Genomic DNA, 12,605 nt, shown 5'->3' with positions numbered 1-12,605 from the left:
TTATTATCCTTCTTTGGTTTTTCCTTCTTTTTTCTTCAAAAGACAAATAATTAATGTACCCTTTTCACTATAATCATGTGTTCTGCCTTCTGATATTGTTGACATATCACAGTGTTTATTTTATTTAAATGTTTGTAGACGTCTCACAATTCCTTATTAGATTTTTTTTTCTTTTTTCTGGTCCTATTATCTGTCACAGTATTTTATTTTCAGAAGTATTTATCTATCTATCTTACTTTCAGTAATAAGATCCCAGAGCTCACATCTATATGAAAAATAACAGGTATAATGACCTGAAATGTAGACTTAAAACACATCCTTCTCACTGAGGAATTCCTGCAGAAGTAAAGCCAGTATTTCTATGTACTGTCAGCTCGGTTTTGTATTAGACAGAAGTAAATGTTATATCTTTTGAATAATAATTTCCTAACTCCTTCAAATAAGAAGAAATCCATCTTTCTCTCTATGTTTTGCTATTGTCTCAATTTCTACTAGATGCAATTGTTCACCATTATGATTTGTTTTTCTTTAAACATGCCAAGTTGCTGTCTAAGAGCTATCTAACACATGGCTACTGCCAATCCCCTTCATGCCAGCTATTTCTCTCTCCACCCAAGTCTCCAGTTCCTTCTTGAAGTTGGTGAGAGATTGCTCCCAGGTATTCAAACTGAGTATAGAAATACATTCAAACCTGTTAGATGACCAAATCTAATTTTCCTATTTCTTGTTTTATCATTATGAATTTTCTGCACAACATTTCCAGTTACTAACTCAATTTCTCTGACCATCTTTGTAACTCTCTCTTTAGTTATTTCAGTAATAAGTCCATCAAGGTATTTCTCCCTCAGTTATATAACTAAGTTCTGTAGATGACTAATTTTTTACTTTAATCCTATATTGACATCATAAACAGCAGAAATTTTACTATATTCATATTAGACTTTGTGAATACAAATAAAACATTGCATCAGCACAAAGATTTAATAGTGTAGAGATATTATACTATAATGAACATTCTTTTATCCTGTATCATGTAGGACATGCAAGCTATTTCCTAAAATCTGTAAAAATTTAAAAGTATAAATGAAGCTCATTCCATAATAAGTATACTATATTACCGATCTTTTTAAATAAAAAATATGATTTTCCGTCTTTATACTCCCATCATAAATGGCAATATTTATGTATTAAATAATACATTTTATAGGCTGGAATAACATAGGAGGTACCACACTGTCCTTTATATTTTATTTTCCAAATGGGATATGTGATTTTTGCATTTTGTTGTGTTGTTTTAATTCTCAATATGAAGCAATTTTGTACAGTGTCTAAGTGAATTGTGAATTCTTTACTAATTCACCACTACAACATTTCATGCTTTATTGCTTTGAGTTTGCTTCCTGAATATTTTCAAAATTTGCATCTCCAGACATTTTATGTGGCTGAAAATTGCAAACTTGAACTAGGGTGCTTCTTGTCCATTTAATATCATGCAATTAGGGAAAGAAAGGGGGTGGGACTGTGTGGAAAATAGAAGTCTTTAGAGAAGAGTAGCACATACTGAATTAAAGGCTACCTGATGACTGGGAGAGAGACAGGAATGTGGTGTGAAGAAAAAGGGGAAACACAAAAACGAGCTCAGTCTTCACAGCTCCAGGGACTGGAGATGCAAGAATAGAGAGCAGAGTGGGGAGACCAGGATTGCTACATGGTTTCACAAAACAATTGCAACTTCAGAAAATAGTTTAATATCAAACCAGCCTTGATTTCTTGTTTATCCAGCACGGTGTTGCCATGGAGTTTTAAAATTACTATTTACAATTACTTTTTTTTCTTTTTATTCATTATCACTTTTTTTAATCCTGTCATAAAACTCACAGAATAACGATTACACCACTTGGATACAGGTTTTCTGACAAGTCAAACAGGAAAATTTCTTTTCACCACAGAATGATTAAAGGTTCTTATTCTTAACTTTTAAATGTTTAAGTCATTCCATATTTTTGGTCACTTACCAAAAATATGACTATTTAATCATATGACCATTTTTCCAAAATTTATTTGCTAGTTTTAAAAATTATGTTCTTTTTGTATTTTTATTACAGAATCATCAGCTGTAAGAGGACACTTGGTCACTCTTCTTCATATTCTCTGAACTATGAGATCCAGAAGTCTGCTAGCTTAACTTCCAAAGTCATGAGAGCTCACAGTTCATCTCATGTGCTGAAATCATTACTCTCACATATTGTCCCTGCATCATCGACTAAAAAAATAATGAGAAAGCAAATGAGAAGTGAAATCATTGATTGTTAATTCCTTGAAGTCTTTGATTGAATAAAAGGGTAGATTGCAGTTCAAATGCATTAAAATCTTCTCCAGTTGTTGGTGCCAATTCTCCTCATGCTGTGTAAGAAAAAAAACCTACTCACTAACAAATTGTCAAATAAAGAGAAATTAACTGACATAGTAAGAGAGAAAGTGTATTTGATGCCAAAATTGTAACTTGGACCATGCTATGGGAAAAGATAAAGAAAGTACCTCCCCACATCTGGCCCACCAGCAGGTAGGTGTAGTTTGAAAATGCTAGTAGGGAATAAAGCTGCAGCAGAAAGAGCAGTGGCAGAGCATACTAACAGACTCCCAGGTTTCAGTGTCAGTCTGGTGCATGGATGCAGGCACAGCATTGTCAGTGCTTTAGGAGATCATGAACACAACTTATTTCTCTGCTAAAACAGAGCCAGAAGACAAAGACGAGATCCTGTGAGTCTATGGCTGATACAGGATACGACAGGGTGTGCTGGCAGGTCAGCCATAAGTTGCAGGCTGACTCTTAGAATCTAAAGCTGTGCATACCATGCTCATATCTATATGTTCTAAATAATAAAAAGCCTTATGAAACTTCTGTTCATTTCTGCTGGTGCACTGCCACTGTGTGAAAAGCCTTGGAGACAGATAGAAATTACCTTAGCTGTTTCAACATGCTATCTACATCACCTGTCACCTTCAAATAGTTGGTAAGGAACAGATAAAGATTCATACAAAATAGTTCCCACTAAAGAAGACTTATGCATCTTCCTCAGAAAGGATAACAATAACTTTAGTCACAGTAATTGTTGCCATTAGAAAAAAATATGCCCATACAGAAAATAAGCGTTTGCCATAGTGCTCACATTTATAAAGTTTTATCAGCATGCCTAAATTCACAGAGCTGCTTTTGAGGATAGTGCTTTTAGAAATATATTTTATACAATTCCAAAATGCCTTCATTGAATTTGCACTGCTACTGTTTTGATGTGTATACCAAGAAAGGGTTGGAGATAAACATACTTGTCTAAACATGGCATAAAAATGGCAACTGCACAAAAAGAGATCTTCAGCCCAATAGTGGCATGGAGCAAAAGACCCTCAGTCAACTCAGTTATGTTCAGTATTCAAAGCAAGGACCACAAAGGGCCTGAAAATAAATGAAGTAAAAGAAGTTTTCAGCTACTTGTATTCATCATCTTGTCAGTACTTCCAGACACAAGAAGTCATACATGACTCTCAAGAACACAGCAATAGTAACTGGAACTTTAAAAGAACCAAAAATAGTGTCAACAAAATAAACAAACTTTATAAAAACCATTTTGAGGTACTTTGTTTTAGCCAGAAAGGCAGACCTAAAGCCAGAGCTGCATGAATGAAGTGGTTTAACCCTGGTGGGCAGCTCAGGCCCACACAGGTGCTTACTCATTCCCCCACAGCTGGATGGAGGGAGAATTGGCAGAGTAAAAGTAAAAAGACTCATGGGCTGGGATAAAGAAAATTTAATAGGTAAAGTAAAATTTGTGCTCACAAACAAAGCAAAACAAGGAATTCCCTCACCACTTCCCACAGGCAGGCACATGTTCAGCTATCAACAGGAAAACTTCATTAACAGTGAAAATAAAGCTCATAATTTCAAATGCCCCAACTTCCTCCTTCTTCCCCCTGCTTTTAATGCTGAGCATTATGTCATATGGTACATGATATATGGTATATGGCATATGGTATATGGTATATGGTAAATGGTAGATAGTATATGGTAGATGGTACAGGACATTCCTAGAGTCAGTTGGGCTCAGATGTTCTGGCTGTTCTCCCCCAACTCCTTGTACATCCCCAGCCTCCTCACTGAGGAGGTAAGAGGCACAAAAGGTCTTTACTGTGCAAGCCCTGCTTTGCAGTAATTAAAACTTCCCTTTGTTATCAACACTCTTTCCAGCACAAATCTGAAACACCAGCTACTATGAAGACAATTAACTCTATCCCAGAAAAAAACAGGTCAATAGGTGGGGATAAAAATAAAGACTGGTAAGCCAATGTCACATGAAAGACAAAATGCAGACCACACAGCAAAAGATAATGAAGATACTCAGAGTCATTTACAGAGGTTGAAACAAAGATTTTTTTAGAAAGTTTTATTTATATGAAATACAGTTCATATATATTCATATCAGTACAATCACTACAGAAGGAGGATTCTGTGTTCCATCAAATATGCTGCTGTTTGCTGGGATAATTACATCACTGATCCTTACTTTATCTTTAAAGGTCTACATGTGTTTCATCCTGGAGACAGGAGAGCAATTTCATTGCTCTCATTTTACTACATCCTTCATCCTTCAAAATCAGGATTTTAACAACCTTATTTAAGCTGGAACCCTTAACATCACATTAGAACTTACACTGTTTCTCTTTTTTCACTAAACATTAATTTTCAGAGCACTTTCAAAGAGCCAAAAGAAATTAGTACAAAAATACAATTGCCATGTTTTTAGTAGAAAATATAGTGAGAGCACAAAAATATTGTGATATGCTTTGATTGGGTGATAAAACAAGTTGATAAAAGCAATTACACTCTTCAAATAAATCAAAGTTTTTGACATGATGCTATATAATGCTATATTCTGAGAAGGCATGCAGTGTATATAATCAGTTGGTCATATAATTTAGTTGATATTTAGAGGTAGAAAATGCAGATAAGGGTGAAAAAATCAATGCTAGGGTCCATGAGATTTAGGAGTGCTGAGAATTCTTCCGGATCTGATGCTATTCAATGTTTTAATCAGTAATGATAATGCGTGTATCTGGATGACCAAGTAATATCTTTGATAGTATGTTGTACAGTATGTTGTACAGTATGTTGTACAGTATGTTGTACAGTATGTTTAATGCTTCAATGGAAGCATTAAACAATGAGAAGAGGGCACTTTTACATGGTGTTCCAGGTCCCAGGTACAAGGTCATAACTGAGCAAAATACATTTCAGTGCAGTGTTGAAACTGTTAGTTGTTACATGTGGGAAGCATAGCAGGCTTCAGAAGCAGAATGCGAGATTATTTCCTGGAAAGCAGCAACTTGAGAAAAAATGTTTACAGAGAGAACCGGGTCAGTGTGGAAGCTCAGTATAAAGTTCAGTGAATGTTGTGACTGAATTTAAAAGATTATCAGGAAAGGAGCCAGATAACATCTGTATGCAGAATTTGTATGAATTGGAAAATTTCTTCATCCAGTTTGAAGTCTGCTTTTCATGGAAGTTATGAATTTAATGAAAAGAATACAGAGGACTAAAAAAATGACTCAGTTGTACTTAAACTAATCCCTGAAGAGGGATGCTTATGGAATCCTATCTACTAGTTTATTAAAGAGAAAGAGAAGTTACTATTGTGCTACATATAGACTTAACCATAGAAATTATATTTGGTAGGAAAAGGTGTCCAAATCTTGCAGAAGAAGGCATAAGAAGATGCACTGCATGGGAACTAAACTTAGACTTATTCAGCCTTGAAATAAGATGCAGTAAAATGCATTGGTGAAGCTAATTAACTATTTGAACGACTTACCAGAAGCAGCCCATGGACTTACTACTGTTTGGAGTCTTTAAAAACTGATTAGAGAGTTCTCTGAGAAACATATTTTAATCCAGTTTCTGGAAGAAATTCTGCAGCTTATAGAGGCAAAGCATAGGGCCAGATGGTCCCTTCAAAAGGGAATGCTGGTCCCTTCTGTTCTCAGTGTCCTTGAGCGAGAAAAATGTATCTTTTATTGCTGTCTTTTTCAGAGAAGCACTCCGAGTAAGCATTTCTAGGATTAGTGAGCTGGAGGATACTCCCATGGCAGAGCTGCATTTCCAGCCTCATGCAGTGTGTAAACAGCAGGCAATAAAGTTGTCTGGTTGCTCCCAGAAGACCACGCTTCGCCTACAGAACCTACATTTTGGGGGATGATTCAAAAAAAAGAGAAAGAAAGATATGATTTTGTTGCTAAGTCAAGATCTATGCTGGGAGAAAAACAAACAGCTTCTACTTAAAAAAAATAAACCGCAACCTTTTAGTTTGGCAGATATTTTATTTAGAACACATCAAGTCTTTGCATTGTGGAAGTCTAACAAAACCATTTTTCCAAGTATAGACATATTTTGATGGGTTGTGTCTATATGTGTTTCAATTTCCAGATAGCTTCATTTGTAATTTATAGTATACCAAAGAAAGCTCAGCAAATATAGAGGTTAAAAACTCAACTAAGCAATGCTCCAACAGTCTATAGACTATTCTTTCAATTATTAATTAATATTAATTGAGATATTTGATTTTCTACTAAATATTACATTCAAATTCCTTTTTTTCCTTTTTTTTAAATTATTGAATTGCCATGAGCTAAAAGGAACTCCTGCAGTGCTTCTTCCATGATTATGTGTGCTTTTTATCAGACTTTGTTCATCAGCACTGGCAGCATGTTAATTAACTCAGCTGTGAATGACCCCCTGCTATTTTACCGGGTTTTCTATTGTAAAATAAAAGAAGGACCATAAGAACAGAGAAAACACTGCTTTTGAAGCCATCAGGGAATGGGAAAGTTCTTCTTTTCAGTTATGACCTCTCTGTGGATAGTCCCCATACTGTAATTTTTTTTATGTTAAGCAGTGGCATCAGTTGGAGGAGGATAATATAAAGAAATATCATTTTATATAGACATAAAATATCCTAAATTTTGGAAAGCAACCCATTGGTCTGTGATTACTTTCTTTTCTCTCCTCCTCAAACAAAAATTCCCCTCTGAAGAAGCTTGAAGAACAACTGTTAGTGGAAGTGTAGTAAAAACTCACTAACCTCACCTTTCAATTATTATCATACTACTGAATTTGCCTGTATTGCTACACTGACCCATTGTGCAAAATGGAATCAAAACCTTGTCATTGTGGACTAAGGAGACTCACAGAATGACCACTGCCATGGTAGTGTTTAGGAAAAAAAATCCAAAGAGGATTTTAGAAAATTTTAAAAAATACCTTCCACTCTGCAATGCATATCATCCCATGTAGTGAATTCTTTCACATATAAGAGAATTCTAGTCACTATCATCATAATGTGTTGCATCATTCTCTGATGCTACATTTTTCTTATTATTCTACTGAAAACTCCCCTAAACTCTTCTAAGTGATCTTGGTGGATTTTTGTTTGGTTTTTTTTTTTTGTTTGGTTTTTTGTTTTTTTTTTTTTTTTTTTTTTTTGATTGTTGGGTATTTTTGTTTGTTTCATTTCATCTGTACATGCTAGAAACATGAACTTTTTTTGAGATGCTCTTGGAACTCCCAATTGAAAACTTAGTGAATCCACATGTTTTTCTTACAATTAAAAGCTAAAATATCTGCGAATCAAAGATACCAATATAAGTTGATATAGAAAGGAACTAGAAAAACTTTGTATCAAAAGAAGCTGTATTTATGTTTTTTAATTTTAGTATGAATTGATACTCTTGAAAGACCTCACAGTCAGCAGGAAAAATTCCAGCACCTTAAAGTTAATAACCATCCTCCTCTCTTGGTTTGAATTGCTTTGGGAAGAATTTCACCTGTAAACCCAATTCATCTCGCATTTACTCTACTTTGATACAGAAATGTTCTTGGCAATGCTAGTAATTAATCCTAAAGGGACTTGATGTAATTTCTTTTGGCTTCCTCCCCCCACCCCCTCCCAGTCTTGGGGAGAACAAAAGCAGTTCAGCTCACTTATTTTTCCATTCACAAGTCCTTCACACACCAAAAAATAGCAAAAAGAAGCTGAATGTGAAAAGTAGCAACTAATTCTCACATTGTTGTTCTGAGAACTTGCTAATTGCCTCACAAAACTCAGTTGTCTCACTTTAATTTCAGTGAAGACTTGACAAATGATCACAGGTTTAAGTAAAATAATTGTATTATATTAATTGGGGTACTAGGACTAATTAAACTCTGCTTTTGCATTGTTTTCAACAGTAAAAGGCAAAGAAATTCAGTATCACAGTTTTACATGGTGAGCAGAGACAGTGGACTATGTTTTTAGTGTAATTATTTAGAATCCGTTGTACAATGGGAAGCTGTAAAGATTTAAAGAGGACAAATTCCTTTAACACTATCAAAGAAGGATCTTCCCATAAAATAAGCCACCACAACAGAAACTTGACATAAGCACTGTAAGGCAAACAGAAGGTGTCAATTCCAGGCCTAACAGAGGTGAAGGTTTGGAATTAGCATACCGGACAAAAATTCCACTGTGCAAACAATGGGAAAGGAAACAACTGCTTACACCCATGCCAGCCCAAGTTGTGGGAATATCTGGGACCACCCTGTGGATACTCAAAACTTAGGCTGTATAAGAATGGTACCTGCAAAAGAATGATTCCAGATCCCTCACCACTGAGAAGACATGAAGAAGGACCAGCAGGATGCCACAGGATCCACTGGGTGGTGATATCTTTCTACTTAATCTGTCTGTCTGTCTGTCTTTCTCTCTCTCTCTCTCTCTCTCTCTCTCTTTCTGTCCCCCTCTTTCCTGTTTCTTGCCATCTCTTTATCTAACATTTACTGTTAAAAAAATCCGTACTATTGACTTTGGTGTATTGCCTTTTTTGCATCTTAATTTGGGCATCTTAATATTAAGAGTTGCTTAATTTAAGTATTTCTTAATAATCAGATTATAACAAAAGCCTAAGGAGAATATAGTCCTCTGAAGCCATTGCACAAGTATGATAGTAAATGGTCATATCAAATATAGCTTCAGTGTCTTGTAGGTAGTACTGTATGATGTCTCACATGAGGAGTGGCCTTCTAACCCTAACAATGTGATTTTGAGCTTGTTATACAGCAATAGGAGAGAGAGTGCATTTGGTTGAAAAGTATATGGGAATAAGGCATATCTCCTAATTTATCAACTATAACTTGGTTATTCACAATAACCATTGTAGCCATTAGGCAGAGGGCTTTTAATATATTTAAGATTTTCGTATAAACAATTTACATTAAATAAGTTGTATTTTTTCTCAATGTCTCCCAGACATTGAGAAAGCAGATAGCTGTCAAACTAGTGGGAAATTATTTAATGAATTAGGGACTGAAATTATTTTTTCCTGAATTTCTATATTTTCAGCAATCAGAAAAAAATGAATAATATGTTCCCTCCCTCCCCTCCCCCCACCATGGTTTTGATTTAGCTTAGATTTTGACTTGGCACTAAGAGTAGGACATGATGAAGTTATTTTCTTCTCTGTAGTCTCACTTGCTGAGCCTGATGCAGTCCGTGTGCATTCAGACTACCTCAGCCTATACAGAACAAGAATGGGATGTGATCAGTTCATTCACAAAGTATGGAGGGAGAAAAGACTCATCATCTCCCTGAGACTGTTAGAATTTCTTTGTAACAGAGGCTTATTTCTCATTTGCCTGAGACTATTTGAACTTCTTTCTAGTGAACAAACTTAAATTGCTGCTCTTTATGGCATTCTGGCATGGACTGATGAGATACCTCTTGGTTTCTCCTGAAGTAGCCAATCAATTTCACATAAAAAGTTTTGAATACTTACTTCTGAGAGACCTGGAAAAGTCATCACTTAAGGCCTTCTGTTTCAAGGAATCAGAGAATAAATGTGCCTTTCATCACCAGTTTAGAAGAATGTAACACTATCAAACACAAAACAGAATTTCTTTCATGTTGAAGAGAGACTGAATACTATCATGAGCTGTGACCATCATGATAGTTAGGTTTCTGGCTTCAAATAAATAAGTTGTAGTGTGCACAAATAAAGGAGAAATTTGAAGAAAATTTTATCAGACATTGAGTAAAATAATTTTTTTACTACTAGCTTTACCCATTTTAAAACATTTTTTTCTTTTAATCTCACAGAAGAAATATTGTTTTTTGTAAATGTCAGAATACTGAAGTTTATGTTTTGCCATTTATCTTACAGAGAGGCTGAAGCCTAGATCCAGCCTCTTAAGAAACTATTTTGCAATTATCTTAGCAAAAGTAAGTTTCCCGTGAGCCTCAATTTCTAATTTGTAACTGTGAGAAATCACATTCCTTTTCCAAATTAAACTTTTGTCTTGTTCTAAACAGGAATATTGAACAGAGGTAATGTCACAACTTTTAGAGTAAGTGGCCTATTGTGCATATATGAAACAATAACACTTCTGCTGATGGTTTCTTAAAAATGCGGAAAAACTAGGAGTTTTAGGGCAGCTGACATTAATTTTGCTAACTTTGCTTTAAGTCAAAGGTAGCTATTACTGGTAAAGCCTAAGTATGTGTTACTGAGAAGAGTCTTGTCTGAGCTGACAGCCAAAGGACAAATTTCACATACTGCAGAAAGAATTCCTGAGCTGAATCATATCCATATTTTAATGAACCGTAACATTTTCAGAAGAATATGTTTGGAAAAGGAACCTGATGTGCAAAATATCAGTGAGATTATAAGAAGTATATAAATAGAGGGACAGGCAGGAATCACAGATATATATATATATATATATATATATCTTTATTTCCATTTTATTCCTCATTGGCATGAAATAAGTAGTTTAAAAAATATTGGTTCGTTGGATTTTTTGCCACAGGAAAAAGGAAAGATCAAAGGATAGGCAATCTATGATTCCCACTATTTTACAGTATTGAGAAACAGGATATGCTGAGAATATTACATATATCTAACACCACTGTTGGTATTTCTAGTTGGTATTTCTTTCAGAATCCATGGATGTATTTCATCCAATCCATATGCATCACAGTCCTTGTGTTTATTTGTTCACTTGCATCATATAGATGTCTTGCACAACCTGCAGTAGAAATATTATAAAAGTTATGAGAACAAAGGAGAAAAAGGACTATTTTTTAGAATGGCAATAATTTTACAGTGGAACTGTGTGTCAGACACCAAACTGGGTGCAGTTAATAACTGAAATTTATGTGGTACAGGGCTGTCACTAATTAGGTTAGTTGTCATGAAGTACAAGGGGTTTTAAAATGATTTTTTTATATGTGTTTGCTTATTATCTATAAATTTTAGCATGGGCTCTTTGTTACTATGAAGGTTTTGTTTCTAGGAAGATAATCTGAATAAAACTAGGCTTTAACAAACGGAATGCGATGAAACACGTAACTGGGAATCAATGATAAATAGTCTGTAATAAAGTCCTGAAGAGAACAACTTCTTGATGCCTTCTGGGTTAATATTTTAATCAACAACTCAAAAGACATTAAATAGGTACTGATGAAGTTTTTAGAGGGCATCGAAACAGAAGGAAAAATAAGTAATACAAAAGTTAGGTCTTCAAAAGTTCATAGCATGCAGGTTTTATTACAGAGGTAAATAGATACACACACCTGAGAATGTAGGGCACAGACAGAAGACTTTGAGAAACAGATGTCTAGGGAATGGAGGAGGCACAGGGAGGCTTCTGAAGTACCACAGTTGGTAAATTACTGAACATGATATTCCAAGTGGATATTTTGAACAACTAGATTATTATGCCATTGAAATATGCAAAGAGATAAACACTGAGTATCTTTAAACATGACATTTTTTTCTTTATTTGGTCATTCCATTACACTCCAGAAATCCATAGCCAGTTCTGACATATATTTTGAATTATTACTGAAAAATTGAAAACTTAGAGGAGAACCAAAATACATGAAGGAAGGATTATAAAATACATTCCACTGAAACACTCACGTAGATCAGTCAATTATATTATCAGAGAAATGGTTATGATTGTTATGGTCTACGAATGCTTATGCTTGTTAGTAGAGAAAAAATAGGCACTTGCTAATAAAAAACCCTTAAGTTTAGAACCTAAGACATTAGAGTCATATGGCGAGAAATTGCAGATAACTTCAAAATGAAATAAGTTGCTCATTTTTTTTAAAAGTTAACATACTTGACTACTTAAATACCTTATCAAGAGTTGTGATGACTCTCTCTTTTCAAATTGGGAAAGGATTTTTTTTAAAGTAAATTAAGCATAGATTTTGAACTTCTGGTAGGATTTAACTCAGGGAATACAGTATATTGGAAAACAGACTAGCATCAAAATCCATCCTTCATTGCATTTCCCCAACTGAAAAGTTAAGCTTTAACAATCAATGAATAGCTCTTCAGTTTTCTTATTCTAGAAACAATTTCAGCCTCACAATCTCCAGATGTCATGAAATAGCCAGTACATTGTCATAGCTGATTCACAGAAATGTGGATTTCTAATAGGTTAAAGCATTTTAAGTTTGCTTAAGTCTAATATTTCACCCTGGTTTCAGAGTGTTTTGTTTGTAAGTAAACTA

This window comes from Molothrus ater, chromosome 2 (genome assembly GCF_012460135.2).
Source record: "Molothrus ater isolate BHLD 08-10-18 breed brown headed cowbird chromosome 2, BPBGC_Mater_1.1, whole genome shotgun sequence".
Classification (NCBI taxonomy): Eukaryota; Metazoa; Chordata; class Aves; order Passeriformes; family Icteridae; genus Molothrus; species Molothrus ater.
Note: the sequence above shows the minus strand (reverse complement) of the source record.